The sequence below is a fragment of the Ursus maritimus genome, unplaced genomic scaffold (genome assembly GCF_017311325.1).
Source record: "Ursus maritimus isolate PB19 unplaced genomic scaffold, ASM1731132v1 scaffold_10, whole genome shotgun sequence".
NCBI lineage: Eukaryota > Metazoa > Chordata > Mammalia > Carnivora > Ursidae > Ursus > Ursus maritimus.
In genome coordinates, this window is record NW_024423344.1 from 44,634,342 (window position 1) to 44,651,311 (window position 16,970).

A 16,970-nucleotide genomic window follows, 5' to 3' on the forward strand; every position below is an offset into this window, starting at 1 on the left:
TTAAAAAAAAAAAAAAAGTTAAAAATTGAGCTACCCTATGATCCAGCAATTGCACTACTGGGTATTTACCCCAAAGATACAGCCATAGTGAAGAAAAGGGCCACATGCACCCCAATGCTCATAGCAGCATTGTCCACAATAGCTAAATTGTGGAAGGAGCCGAGATGTCCTTCCACAGATGACTGGATTAAGAAGATGTGGTCCATACATACAATGGAATATTACTCAGCCATCAGAAAGAACGATTACCCAACATTTGCAGCAACATGGATGGGACTGGAGGAGATCATGCTAAGTGAAATAACTCAAGCAGAGAAAGACAATTATAATATGGTTTCACTCATTTATGGAACATAAGAAATAGCAGGAAGATCGTAGGAGAAGGAAGGGAAGAATGAAGGGGACGTAAACAGAAGGGGGAATGAACCATGAGAGACTATAGACTCTGGGAAACAAACTGAGGGCTTCAGGGGGGGAGGGACTGGGATAGGCCGGTGATGGGTATTAAGGAGGGCACATATTGCATGGTGCACTGGGTGTTACACGCAAATAATGAATCATGGAACACTACCTCAAAAACTAAGGATATACTGTATGGTGACTAACATAACTAATAAAAATTTAAAAAAAAAAAAAAAAAGAACTGCCTGAAATTAAGCTAGATAGCAATGACAGACTCTACCAGTCAATATGCATTTGTCGATCAGTTGAGAAAAATAACTAACAATAGAAATGACAAAATCAGTGGCTGCTAGAGTCTGCCAATACCAAGAGAATTTCAGAGTTACCTTACTTAGAATAAAAAGTAATTTAAGCTCTTAATTATGAACTGCGTATCAAACTGTATTATCATTAAAGTTCCAGTCATCAATTACAATGTGTGGAAGTTGTGTCTCCATACCAAGCAACTGTCCAACACCAGCTGGGTGCCCATACTACATACCCAGAGATAGCATGAGAATCTATAGGTTAAAGGCTAAGGCCCACAAAACCATCCCTCCCCGTACTCTACTGCAGAAGTCAGTTTCAAGTGCAGGTTGTCACCTGTGCTTCTGACCAACCTGTTACAGATCACAGGTTCCAATGACTCCCTCCTCATGTTTGACTAATTTGCTAGAGCAGCTCACAGAACTCAACATTTTGCGTACCAGATCATGGGCTTAGTATAAAAGGATGCAACATGGAACAGCCAGATGGAAGAAATGCATAGGACAAGGCATGGGGAAAAGGAAGGCAGCATCTCATCCATCAAAGAGAACTGGGCTTGAGACCCAGCTCTGTCAGTTATGCTCTGTGTAATCCTGAATGTGTTTTTTTTCCTCAGAGACTCAGTTACCTGATCTAAAAAACAAGATGAACAACAATAACCATGTCTTAAATTTGTGGTGAAGATTAACTGCAATCGTAGAAGGCACATTTAGGTGGAGTGAACACTTAACGATGTTAAAGGTATTATTTACATTTTGTCAAACTAATTAAATTAGGCATGGTATAAAATTGAACTACATAGAACTGGCTGGTCATGTCCATGGAAGCTGACTGTCTCCACAGTGACAAAATGCCTTTGATCGAGGGCAACTGTCACAAATAATAGGGACACTAAGTATCACAGTGGTGAAAAGGACCTTAAAAATTAACTTTCTTTTTGTATTACTGAGGAAAATTCTCCAAAAAGCTAACATGACTTTAGCAAGGTCACTGACTGAGTAAATTGGTGCAAAAGATACCGAGTCCAGAACCTCCTTCCTTGGGTATGAGCTTGTCAGATACCCTAGTCAGTGTCTCAGATACTCATGATTACTGCATTGATCAATGTTTAGATTCTCCTCCTAACAAGTTCACAATCTATTAGAAAGACCTATATGTACAAAATAACTTCTTAAGAATACAGGATAAACTCCTGAACAGTTTCAAATAGGAACAGAACATTAGTATAATAGCACATGTTCTGTTTGATCTCTTTCATTCCCCTTTTACTGGCCCCGACCAGTTGCATTCACCATTGGATGGTGGAATATCCAGGTGCTTTGTTGATTTCCTCAACTTTTTAATGTTGTGCATAAAAATATGCTCGTTCTAAATAAATCAGGAACCGTGGTATCAATTTAGTAATTTTAAAAATGATTATTTGGAGGCACATTTATAACCGTTGTTTAAAAATACAACAGTATGAAAAACTAAGGACTAGATAACATGGTTTATATGAATCAAGATTTTTATTGGGTGGAATAAAATATACTGATTCTTTCCTTGGCATGTATTTAGTAAAACATTTAATCCCACAAATATTTTAACTCTCCTTTCATCAAAAAGTTGAATAATAACATGCTTAAAATATAAATTACCAGAAGACCCTCTCTTTGAAAAGGAGAAGAAAAGTAAGGAAATTGTTTGATACTGTGAATTTGTTTGTTACCCGGTATTTCGTAGGCTGGATACAATTTAGTAAAATTACTAACGCTTTGTGTAACAGCAATGCTTGACTAAATCGTTTCTTAAAAATGTATTCTCAACAGAACTTCCAAAATATTCTGTGACCCTTCTTAAAATGCAGATTCATGGGGGCGCCTGGGTGGCACAGTCGTTAAGTGTCTGCCTTCGGCTCAGGGCGTGATCCCAGAGTTCTGGGATTGAGCCCCACATAAGGCTCCTCCGCTATGAGCCTGCTTCTTCCTCTCCCACTCCCCCTGCTTGTGTTCCCTCTCTCACTGGCTGTCTCTATCTCTGTCAAATAAATAAATAAATAAATCCTTTTAAAAAAATGCAGATTCATGGACTCAATGACATAGCACCTGAATTAGAATCCCCAAGGTTGCATTCTCAACAAGTTCCTGTAGTGTTCCTTAAGCATTTTTAAGTTGAAGAACCTCTGGTATTCTGACCCTTTATGAGCTCAAGTTCTTCAAAAAATAAAGTTCTATTCAACAAAGCCTTGATATGCAGTACAATATACAATATTCTCACTTAAGAATGTTCATGTTAATTGAACATACATCCTCAAATTTTCTGGCTGATAGCATTAAAAATAACTTTTCTGTGACTGTATGGAAATTATTTTAAGTACACAATTTTCAGATATATATATTCAAATTTATCTTTGGTTGTGTTGGTAAATACAAGCTGCCTGAGTATTTCTGAGTGAACAACTATTTTCTATTTTAGACTGTATTCCACCACTAAAGGCCAATAAATAAAACTTATTGATTTTACTGTATCTCTGACATACATTAATTTATATTCTCAGGTTTTAATTTTACAAACTGTACATAGAATTTATTATATGACAGGCACTGTTTAATGAACTATCCACATATCAAATCATGTAATCTTTATTGCAATCCTAAGAGTTAGGTGTTACTACCTCTTTTTTACAGGTGAGGAAACCAAAATGAGAGGCTGTATTATTCACCCAGGACCCTGTGGTAGCCTGAAGTGATGAAACCAGAATTCAAACCCAGGCAGTCTGGCCCAGAGTCTATAGTCTTTTAACTCACACTCTGCTACCTCTGACATAAGATTGATAAATTTCTTTGAGGTCAAAAGTTGGAAGCTTTGATTTTATTGGGCTTTTTGCCTAATTCTTTCCAAGGTAAGTGAGAGAGAGACCAATTTTAAAAAAAATCTGTTTGAACAAGTCTTATTAGAAACGAATCCTTTGGGCAAGCTTCTCTAACATAATGTCTTATTTTATTTTGTAGGATTTGCAATTAAAAAGTATTTCATCAAAAATTAATATTCCAACTTAGTACACTGAAGCTTGACAGTTATTTTCCTCTTGTAATATCAGTCGCTAAACAAAAAGGAATTGCATGGGGTTTTGCTGTGTGTTTGACTTTACTATTTCTATTACAGAAGCTCTTCATCACCATGGACTTGAATGTTAAGAAAAAAATTAATATGGTTTATAGCAGTAATCCTCTTAAATGCTTGAGACTTTGCCAGCTTTCAACTAACAAGCCAGGTTATTAACGGCTGCGGTCCTACAACACTCAGGGATTATTGTCTAGGTCTGCTGACGAGGCATTGCTAGTGACCAGTTTGTAAAATGCAATCTGTTATTTTATTTCACAACCTGATCAATGATTAAAACTGCTTGAAGTACAAAAACCTGCCTTCCCAACCAGCTGATGATTTTTGCAATACATAGAACTGAATGGCTCTTTTTATGTGTGATTAAAGGTTCTGATTATTACCTGTGTAAGTTATCTGGCAGCTTTTTTTTTGGCTTTTGGTTTGATCAAGTAAACTTGAAAAGAACATCAAGATTTAAAAAAAAAAAATTAACATTACCTTTAACTAAAAAAATGACAGCTCTGTCAGGAGACTGTCTCCCCTCACCTGATTCTTAATATGGAATTTCTGACAAGTATACAGATTTGCCTTAATTATTTATTCATTTCATTGAAACCATCTTCATCTGCTTTAAATTTCTAATAAGTCTATTTAAATAAAGAGAATCCTATTTGAATGTTGATTTTATACTTTAAAAATCATGAAGGTGTCTCTATTTATCCAGAGTGGTATGATGCAATGGTAATGGTTCTCTCAGTAAATGGCCAAAGTAAAAATGCTAATTACATTAATGACATGATAACACTTCAAACCAAGTTAGAATAAAATAGCTACAGATATCAGATTACACAACAATAAAATAACATTACTGTTGCTAGAGAATGTGTAAGATGTGATCTGAAAACAGCAAAAAGGAAAAAAAATCCATATTTCTACACCTTTTTCATTAAGTTGGGTCAAATAGAACCAATTCCTTTAGCATAGTAAATATGGCAATTGTCTTGTTCCTGTGCATAAGGCCTGGCTTCAAATTTTGACATTGTTTTATTTGTTTTGTTTAGCTTGAATAGATTTCTGTATTTCACTAAAATCCCAAAAGCTCTGATCTAAAGAGCAGCCTACCCTGCTGCCCTCCATGGGCATCTAGATTAGGTCTTTGCAGATCAGCATCTCAAAAGTATCAGAATTCATGCTGAATTTCCCTACTGTCCATTACTCCTGGCAAAAGCCATTCTGCTCTTTTTGCTAAAGTATGTGTTTTCTTTGTTGTTGTTTTTTTTTTGTTTTTTTTTTTTTTGAGAGAGAGAGGGGAGGGAGTGCACATGTATGCACCGGGGGAGGGGAAGGGGGGAGAAGAGAGAATCTTAAGCAGGCTCTACAGCCCAGTGCAGAGCCAGATGCAGGGCTCCATCTCACCACCCTGAGATCATGACCTGAGCAGAAATCAAGAGTTAACACTTAATCCACCCAGGCGCCCCCAGGCTAAAGTATATTTATTGAAAGTGCAAAGTATTTGGGTTTAAACAGTGCAATCTATCTAAAATGCAGTGGAGGGAGACTCTGGGTATGTTGTACATTTTATTTCCAGTTTAGTTCTAAGGATTTTTTTTTTTTTAAATAACAATGGGACAGAGGCAGGCGGGATGCTATTTTTTTTCCCCTTCCAAAGAGACAGATGCAAGTGTAAACACTTAGACTAGTATTATAGGTGGGACAATAAAAGTCAAGTCAAAATGTTTTCAAAAGGAAGCTAGGAAGTTACTCCCACCTAGATTTTCATTCATAAGTCTTGGTGAAAATATGATATCCTACAAGAGTCCTCTATGTAACAGGCCTCCAAACTCTAGATTGATGAGAAAGGTGTAGAGGAATTTTTTTTTTCCTTGTACATTTGAAAGTTCTACCATCTTGTTTAATTTTTTAGATTTCTGGAAATGGAATTAAAAATTTGAAGTAATTTTCCTTCAGAAATCTAAGGTATCATGTGTTCCAAATTTCTTAGATGCTAATGAGAAATTCAATGTCATTCTACATATTAAAAAAATAATAATAAAGCTTTTGCCCATCTCAAAGCTCTTATGAACTCATCACTAAACATGGTATTCAGATATTACAAGATGGTATGTCTTGTGTTTTGTCCTCTAGTAATTTTGATGGGAACTCACTGAGCCCTTGCATTCTTCAAATCCTGGAAGAAAAAAAAAATTTTTTTTTTTTTATATCTTAAGGATCTAGATAATGGTAGCTCTCAATAAATATTAATTTTTGCCCCTACTACAATTTATTTCACCCCATGTAGTGATTAAATTACAATCATACAGTAGGAAACTCTAAGTACTGATCCAGGGCAACAAGTTTATTTTTGATCCCTTTTAAAATGCAAATCTCCATAAGAAAGTTTTTATCAACAATTTATATGACAGTGTGAGAAGATTCAAGTATGTCTTAAGAGACTTTATTTAGGGAGATAAGAATTCAGAACTAAATCGAAGTGAGAGGTTTCTACAAAAAATAAAGGAAAAATTAAAAATTAAAAAAAAAAAAAATTAAAGGTAGCCTCCAGAGTTGTGAAGTCAGATGTTTCATCTTTTCCCATTTGGTGGGAGTTAGGAACTTGGCTTCCTACAACCTCCATGCTACTTTTGCATTGGTAAATGTAGAGTAATTTGCTACAGATACAGCCACTGGCCAAAACTGATGCTTTATAGACTTACGGATTCAGATAACCTTTTTCTTTCTTTTTATTCAAAAGAAGTTTAATTCTACATATAAAGTTTCAAGTGTTTGGACCAATCACATACATCTCTAATTGCATTCAAATGTTATTTACCAATTAAGGAAATACACATTTTTACACCTTTGTAGTGATGGGTTAAAAATGGAGGAGTGGGATCTGAATCCTTACTTGCCAAAGACTAGTCTATGCAAATGTACATAGCTTTTCCATCAGATTAAAAAAAAAAAAATAGCATGTATGAAGATGAAACACAGCACAAGAATGTATTCATGTATTATTCATATGGATAATTTGAGAATATAGGATGCCAGTGAATTTTTGTAGAATACAGAAAGTACATTCTTTCATATCTTATAATTAATTAAAACTATACATAGACAGATATATAAAAATGTATCATCTCCCAAATTAAAATATTATAACAATATAAAAATATTAGACTCTTTTTGCACCTTACTTTTCAAATGCTCAAGGAATTTTCACATTGATTATCTCATTTGTTTACCCAACATTCCTGTGAGGTGGGAGCAAGTTATCAAACTGTGACATCTTTTTCAGAGATAGTATTTTTTGAGGCTTTACTTTCAGCTACAGTAAGGCTCATTCAATGACAGAAGGCAATTTTAGGGGAAATTGTAGATATACCACTGTGGATACCATCTGCTTAAAAATTTTCTCCACAACATATTCATCAGCATTGTCTACTATATGACTTGGTTACAGAGCTCTTTTTAAAAGTTTCTAACCACACAATTATATAACAACTTCCTCTAAGCCCCCCAAAATCCGAACAAATTGGATCAAGCCTGTGAATAGTAACAATTAACAAAATTGGTAATAGGAGTGATGGAAGTGGGAAAATTCAATATAGTTCTTGATATTCAGAAGGATTTCTATGAAATGCATGGATTTTAATACACCACACTAAAGAATGGAGCCTTTGTTCTTTGTTTTCCAGATGGAAAAGAAAAGAAAACTGAAAGCTTTGCAAGATCTTTCAGTGAGACGCTTCTGACAAGTGATCAAATCATTGAACAGTTCTTCCTGAAAAATAATGTTCAGAAGTAGTCTAAGTATACGCCCTGTGACAGCATGAACATCCTTTTCTCTGTGTTGACATTCATTCTAATAATAGAAAATGTAGACAGAATATCTGACACCCCCACCAAACCAAAAAAGACTGTGACTTCATGTCTCTGATAGAAAATTCTTATTAATGGAAATATTCTCAATGTTTAAAAATGGTTTTGAAACTGCCTTTTTACTTTTGATTATATGTTATCAAAACATTAAGAATGTGGTAGATAAAAACACAATGTAACTTAAGAAATAATGGTCTTATTTGGTAAATTACAAATGATACCTAGTAAGATTATGGCCTCTCCCCATTATAGCATGACATTGATATATTTTTAAAAATAAATATGTAAATAGTTTTTCAATGTTTCTATAAATAAAGGTACTTTAAAAGTGATTAAGTTATTATTAAGGAAATTTTCAGGCACACCAAAGTAAAACAATGGTATAAACACTTTTTCTGTATCCATCACCTAATGCTAACTTAAGTTCATCTAGATCCTACCCACTTAACCACCCGGCAAGGCACACAGATTATTCTAAAGAAAGTGCAAAACATCATATAACTTATCAGTATTTTATATGTATCTCTGAAAATATAGAATCATTTCTAAAAACAAGCTCCATATTGTCAAATTTTTCAAGTACTAACAATTTCTTTACTATGATCGACTACTGAGTTAGTATCCCAGATTTCCCTAATCGTCTACTTTTCCTAGTAAACCCATATAATCGGTTAATACCCTTACATCACTTTTAATGTTTAAATCTATCCTCCATTTCTCTTTCTATTCCTTGCAATTTATTTTTAAAAGTAGCTTGTCCATTGTCAGGTCATTGATTTTTTTTTCATTGCATAGCTATGGTCATTTTCAATTTTCCCTCTGTCCCTTTTATTTCTTCTGTATTGATAGTGAGCTGGTCAGATATATGACTTCTGTTTGATCACATTAAGATTTGATTATTTTGACAAGAATCCTAGTTTTAAGACCCCAAATGTTTGTAAGAAAGCATCAATGAAAGAATATAGACTTTGGGGCTAATGAAATCTGGATTGGATTTCAGTTCTACTGATTATTAGCGTTAGTATCTGAAGTTGGAGAATTATAAATCTATGACTCAGTTTCCACAAATGCCCTGCCAGTGTCTTCTTTCACTTTATAAGTTCAATTTGTCATTATTGAAACAGAAGACTTTCTCTCTGTAACTTTTCTGGTAGGATGGGAGGAATAATTCAATTTTAAAACTACTGGCAGGGAAGCTTTCAGACAATCTTTGGCTATATGATAACTTTCATTGTTACAGAGGTGGGGGGAATTGTTAAAAGGATTTTTCTTTTCTTTGGCTAAAATTCCATTCATAGATAAGAGTTACATGGTATGTTATTCATTTTCCTTTCATATTTCACAGAAAGGACAGTTGTTCCAACAGGCAAAGCATGGGTAAAAGAAAATTTACCAAAGAATTGGCCAAGTCAAAAGGCAACCCTGAAACCCTTCTCCGGTAAGTTTTATGAGTGAGTTAAATTGCTGTCAATGTAGCAGCAGATGAAAAGATGGTTTTCACCCAAAGTCTGATACTTGAGGAGTTACAGTTTTAGAGGTCCAAGCTTGAGAGGTAAGATTGATCTGTTTGGAATTAACAACAATTGATGAGAGAGAGATTTTTTCTTTTGTCTTTTTGCATATTTGTTTTTTTTTTACATAATTGTTATTACACACTATTCATATCTTATTTAGAGAATGCTAGTTAAGATTTGTTGTTATTTTTAATGAAAAGTTATGATTTTAAGCAGAGTCTGAATCATAGTATAATAGCTTAAAAATGAAAGAGGTTTCTAACTTTTTAAAATACATCTATCTTGGGTTTTGGCTATACCACCTATCACGCTACACTTCCAAGAGTGGTAAATGATTTCTAAAATACTTCTAAAAGAGAGCTCTAGTTAACTCTATTTCGGTGAAAGAACTGTCACAAAACAAATAAACCACGTGATAAAGGTTTACTACAGAAAAAAAAAAAAAAACAAATAGAATAAAAGAAGTCCTGAAAACCTTAACATTTCAAAACTACTGAAAGAATTAGAGATATTTAAATCAAAAGCTAAGGGTTGGCCTGGACCCAACTCTTGGTTCATAAAATAAGCTGTCTTCTTAGATTTGAAAAGGTGGACTATGAAAGATGGAGGCCAATTACATGTGTATTAACTAAAAGTGAGAAAATTGGGTAGATAGGAAAGAGTTAAAAAGTAGACTTAGTTTTTTCAATATATAAAAGAATTTTATAATCATCTGAGTTGACTCAAAACAAAATGGATTCTTTTCAGGCATCAACTAACTGTAGCTAATTTTCACACAGATGGCAGTCTCGTAGAACTGACTGTAGACCAAACATTAAGGCTGTTCATCTATCAATTTTTCTATGACTCAGATTCTATGTACTTCTCATTACACAAATAATAACATGCTTGGAAACGTAAGCCTGAAAAAGACCTTAGACAAAAAATAATAGCCCAAGTGACCAAAGTACATTTATTTGGATAGCTTAATATAGATTTGGGGTCAGACTGTATAATTCAGTGAAAAGCAGATATGAGGCTGACATTAAACATTTTACTTTCTATTTTATCTTTTTAAAGATTCATTTACTTAAGAGAAAGAGAGAGAGAGTGCAAGCACAAGGTGGGGAGAGGGGTAGAGGGAGAGGGAGAAACTCAAGCAGACTCCCCGCTGAGCCTGGCACCTGACACAGAGCTCAATCTCATGACCCTAAGATCATCAGCTAACCCAAAACCAAGAGTCAGGATGCTCAACTGAGCCACCTAGGAGCCCCTATTCTGATTTTAAAATACATAATCACTAACCTTTCTTAGTGTGTTCTGTTAGGAAATCTACTGGTATGTTGTTAAACCGTCAGAGTGAGAAATACTGGCAAGCCATCAATTGGCATATGTGAACAGGGATCCTGGCTTTGATCATAAGGACAGACATTATCAATTTGGAAAAATGGTTTTATACACCATTGGGTTTTATTTATTTGTTTGTTTATGGTGTGGCTGTAAGTCAAATATTTAATTATTACTTGATAAGGCATAGAAAATTAACTGTTCAATTTTGTGAGTATAGATTTGAATGGTTAGAATTTTCCACCATACAGTCCTAACAATTTAATAGGTGACGTACGTCATCTATTACTACTCAAAAATAGTAACAAAAAGCTAATGAAGCACGTAATAAAACAATCCCTCATGTTCATCCACATATATTCTTTCAGAGATTTCCTGACTCTCTGTGGAGGGATGGGCTTCCTTTTTAATTTCAGTATCTTCTCCCAAATACCCAGGTACCTAACTGTGACAATGCAACCATCTTAGAGACTGAAGAATAAGAACTTTAGCCCTCACTTTGATACTCAGAAAAGAAAAATACCTATCAAGAAACAGAAGCAATACTTAATGCCCGGTTGTCTAATTTCTACCATACTACTTCCTTCCACAATGTTCTGTAATTTTCCTTTGTAAACAGGAAAAAGCTATTAAACACAATTTAGGCATAACTATTGTCTTCCAACTGCAGGTAGCAATAGGGAAATAAATAACATCAAAGAAATAAATTAACTGAACAAAAAATATAAATTGATATAATCATTTAGAATGTGAGTTGACTATATTTACCCAATGCATAATTAAAAACTGTCATAACTTTGACATGGAAATTTTTCTTTCAATCATTTACCATAGGGATAAAATCACATATGTTTAGAAATGTGGTCTTTAATTTATGATGGTAAAACTCTAAAAACAACCAAACTGTATAATAAAAATTGCTACATATATAATTATACAGGATATATACAATTGTTATATATGTATAATTTATGTATATATAATAATGTATCCATGAAATGAACTATTATATAGACACTAAACAGCATCTTGTTTACTCATATTTGGTGGTATGAAAAAGTAAGTTTCATACTCTAAGTTCAATTTTCAGTTGGGAAATACATGTAGTATGAATGATTCAACTGTACGTGTTCATGCATTTATTTTTTAATTTAGTGATCATGAGTCAGTTTTGTAACAAAAAACATTCCTGTTTATATTAAATTGATAAAGCAATGAATATTGCCCTTAAAGGAGGGTAGGAAACACTAGAAAGAACATCAGTGAAATCCTGAAATATGATTTCACCAGATTTTTTTCAAGGCCCAAATCATCTGTTTATATCAGATCTGTCACCTTTAGACTATTATTTAAACGATAGTTGGGATTGCTACCAGGTAGACCACTATTCTATGTAACTTAAAATCCAAAAGCTTAAATGACTTCTTAATTTTCTCAGTGTGATTCTCTCTTACTGTGGCACACTACTCAAAAAAATTATATTAAAGACACCTATATGTTGATATGAAACAATGGTATAAAAAAACCAAAAACAGCACTTATTTGAATTTAAAATCTGCCCCTTGCTAGTTGCATTTTAGGCAAATCACTTCAGTTCATTTTCTTTCCCACAACAAAGGAGCTCACATTTTGTCATATTTAAAATCTTTTCATATCCTAAAATTCTATGTTTAATGTGTGGGGAAAGAACTGCACTAAACATCAGAACATGGGACTCAGGCAAAGCTCTGAGCCATAACTCATAGGAATAGCTCAGAAAATTATCATGTAATAGACAAAATTTAAAGGAGTGAAGATGTGGGGAAAGATGGGTATAGAACCAAGAGGGAAAGCATGACCTTCAAGATTATAAATTACATGTTTATTTCGCAGAGTTAAAAAAAATCATATTATACCTTTATGCTAGAAAATAGAAAAGGGAAGGAAGAAGGAACTAGTATTACTTGAAATGCTAAACACACATCAAACAAATAATGTATTATAACTTATTTACTCCTCACAAAATTGGGTGCACAATATATAATTAGCCCCTTTTGCTTTCGGAGTAATAGGCATAGAGCTGATAAGTAACCATGCCAAAGTACATACAGAGGCAAATGTAGAAGCTAGATTTTCAAACCATGTCTAATGCCACAGTCCATTTTCTTTTCACTATATTCTAACATGCCACACTCCCGTGTTTCTCCTGAATCTATAGAAGATTAGGTACAAGGCAGTATGCCTATCTGTCCTCTAATTCTATGCTAAAAAGACCTAACTAAAGTCAGTCATTTGTGAAAATCAAACCCTGTAAAAACAAAACATGTACATCATCATCACCAACCTTAAGTCTCTATCAGAGTAAGAAGTATATTTAATGCAATTTTTGTCTGTATGTGTAGCTTGTCATTACCAGGGAAATAGGTCTTCAAAGACACTGAAGCTGGCTTTTAAAAAATGTATCTTTAACCATTATGCCTTTGCTTAGTTCAATATACAAATGACCTACATTTTTATATAGTCAATTAAACACTTAAGATTACCAAGCCAAAGAAAAAAATTCCTTGTGTGGTAGGCTACCATATAAACTAACAAACATATTTTAGGATGAGAAAATGAGTAGACACATGTAATAAGCCTACTCAAATATTATGAAAGCAATTAAAAATATTTATAGACCATGTCTTATGAAACCAAAATGCAATCCTTTTTTTTTTCTTTTTCTGGGAGACATCTTTATCGTAAATAATATAGCTAATGCCATACATTCATCATATTCTGTACTAATTGGTTTTTTCCCTTTCTAGGATCTGTGAAATAGTTTTAAGTAGCAAAGTCAACAACAGTTAACATGATTAAAACTGCATTCTTAATAAGAATTTTATTCTAACTTGTATTAATGTTTATTTTAAAATGTTCCTGTATTGTGGAGCCATCTGTTTCTTGCCTGTTATGGTACCTAGGTTCTATAATCATAGCACTCAAGGGAGATCATAATTTTTCTTCATGATATAGGAGACATTCTACATTTATTTCAAAATAAATAGTTTGATTCAAACTCCAAAGTAACTGGGAAGAAACTGTGATAAAATTAAGAACTGAGACTTCTTTATAAGTCTAATTTTTTTTCCTATTATCTATATTATCTACATTCACAGTGAATTCAAAATGACTGACTAGGTCATAAATTTCCTTGTCTTGACAGGGAAAAAAGATCTTAAGTCAGTCAATGAGTCACTTTTTTGAACTTCTAAAATTTTCACTAAAACAGCAGCAATATTCTTTTGAATATATGACTTTCAAATCACCTTTTGAGCATATTGAAATCAATTAAACAATAAGTATATTCTCATTTACAAAAGAAATCAATCAGCTGTCATTTTTGATTGATTATTCTTAGTTGGAGTGGTATTTAATCTATGAATTTATTACACATTTTTCAACTACTATAAAATGGCATATGAATTAGAAATGATGTCTCATAGTAAATGGACAAAAAATCAAGTTCTCTCCCCACACTTTTTGTGAAGTCTTCCTTGAACCATGTGATCCGTTGTTATTAAGGGAGGTAGGTTATTTTTTTTAAGCATAAAACTGTAATTCCCACTCTGCTCTCAAGGACATAAATATTAGCAAAAATTGAACCTAAACTATGTACCCAAGGAAAATAAAGCTACCTAATTTTGTATTGAGTATGATCCACAGGATTCTTTGGAAAGATCTTACATGCTATTTTTTTATTATGAAATATGCTACATCGACCAAAGTAAATTTTTGGATAAGGTCACCTAACTTGTGCACCAGTAACAGTACAGGTCACTGACTACTCTTACTGTGTTAAATATAGGTCAGAAAAATACTTTTCACATCCACATTTTGAGATGATAGAATTGGAACCATCCCTAATTAAGTGGCTTTGTGGGTGAGGCCTAGCCAGAATGAGGAATTTTATCACTGGAATTGTTTATAATCACTAGAGTATAGTTATGATAAAATGCAGATGACATTTGGTCAGTATTATTATTATTTTGAAATTTTCTACCGACAATATGCTCTCTTACTGCCTTTACTGCTTTCTCCCACTCTCACCCTAGGAATATTTTTTTAAGTCAGTTTCCAAAATGTAAAATCCTCTCTCCTTAGAGAAATATGGTAACCATACCATTCCCATTAAAAATGCAGCTAGGCAGGAAATTTATTTTGTTCATTGGCAACCTCCTCCATTGCCAACTCCCGCCTCCCACCCCAAAGACAATGTTTCACAATTGTAAATTTTAGCACTGCAGCTTTGTCTCTAGGAAGAAAAGCAAAAACAAGAACTGCATGACAGTTGAAGAATGAGAATGAAAATAAAAGAGCTTTTCCTGAATTTATGAGTGTTCTTTTCATAACAAGCCAAGTAAAATTTTTTTAAATACATTTTATTCGGTGTATAGAGAGGATAGGGTTGTTGAAACTAGTAAGGAAGTGGCACATCGTCACTATATCCATTTCTACATTCATGGAAAGAGAAGGAAATTAAGTTGTATTAACCTACAATTAAAGTTGTGATTAAATCAGAAAAAAAAAATGTTTAACGGTGGGAGCAGCATTTATTTAGGTTCTATTATGTGCCATTGTTTGAGGTCAGCATGTCCCATACATTATTTCACATAACATTCTCAATTATTCTCCAAAGCATTCATAACTATCTCCATTTTATAGATAAGTAAACTTAGAGATGAAAAACAATTAATAACTCACCAAAATTTCCATAGCTAGTAAGTGGCATACAGGATTTGTATCAAGATCAGTCTGACTAAAAAGCTTATTTTCCCATTGCCCCAAAAATGCAGATTATGAAATATACATATAAAAGTTGAGCCTGAGCTCCTGAAAAGGTCCAAATGGGGAAAAAGAAGGCAATACTAAAAAAATGGTAATTCTTACTGTATATTCATTATATTTTGGTTTGTAGTGGAAGGATCACTCTCTGATTAAATAAATTAGTGGAAATGATTAACTCAGGGATTATTTCACAGACTCACTTTAACTGTTATCACCAAAGAACCAAATGATCCAACTAAAGTGTATTCAGAGTGAATGCATATGTGTGTGAGAGAGAGAGAGACAGAGATTTACACTGAATATTTGATTGCAAAATCATTCAAAAATCTATACGAATTGGTAACGTAAAGTCAGAATTAAAACCACTTTTTTTTTGTTATAAAGCAATTAAACAATAGGAATATGCAAATTTTTGAATCTGCATATGTTATTACTTTCACACTTTTGGGATTACACATTTTATATGCCTGTTCTCATTATACCTGTGCTTTTTGAGGAGACTAGCCAAGATTAAATGGGAGACAGTGATGTGTACAGGGTATGCTTAAAGTATCAACAGATAGCAATATAAAACAAAGTTTAGAGTAATGACCCAGAGATCTCATTCTTTAATCATAATACCATCAGAAAATTTCAATAATAAAAATATGGTTGGCAAAAGAAATTCATAGATATTAGGCCATTTGATTGTATTTTTCTTTGTTGTCTTTTATAGTAAAAATATACCTCTGAAATGCAACAGGATAAAGGAAACCATCAGATCATACTATATCAAAATAAGTTGCATTAACAAAATCATATACTTACCTAAACAGTTCACTAATTAAGTACGTAATAGCCTCTCACAAAATCAACGAGGGAGAGAACAATATGCTTATATTTTCTCCTACGGTGGATGTTGTTTTGTAATTCCTTACAGAAAATGCTTCCCCCAAGCAACGTACACATTTTGGAAGAGACAGAAAACAAGCCATATTCATAGAACATATGGTAAATTTAAGACCATGTTGCTCTAAACTCATTATCCAAATATCTGACATTTAGGGTAAATACAGCTTTTTTTTTTTTTTTTTTTTTTTTAACTGAAACCTTTGAAAGGTCATTATAAAATTATTTACCACTTCAATCTTCAAGGTTATTTTACAAACTCTATCCCATTTATAATATGAAATACGTGTTCACACAAAGTCTAAAATATTAAGAATAGCCCTCTGCGCTTCAATCATTCTTTTATAATGAGAACTTAGAAAAATCACACAGAAATAGTTAAATGTATTTTTAATCCAACTGTATCCATTTGCATGGAAAAGCATTTGATAACAATGAACTAGACAACTAAGTTTTTTATAAAGTTTTCAAACTGTAATAAAATGCTGTACTGTAAATCCAAAATGACCTGCAAAACTCAGGGGGAAAGTGAATATGATCTCTTTCCAGTTATTCTGGCAGAGACAATATAATTTTTGAACTTTCTGACAGCTCTATTGCTTTCTCTACTATGAGCTGGCAATGTGTTACTGGTGCCTTCATCAAGAAATGTTCTTTCACCTAACACTGCAAAGTCAAGATTTCAAGATTTCGCCTATCGTGTGTTTATGACACTGTAGCTTGAAAAAGAACAAAGTGAATTAAGCTCAAAACAGACAAGAATTA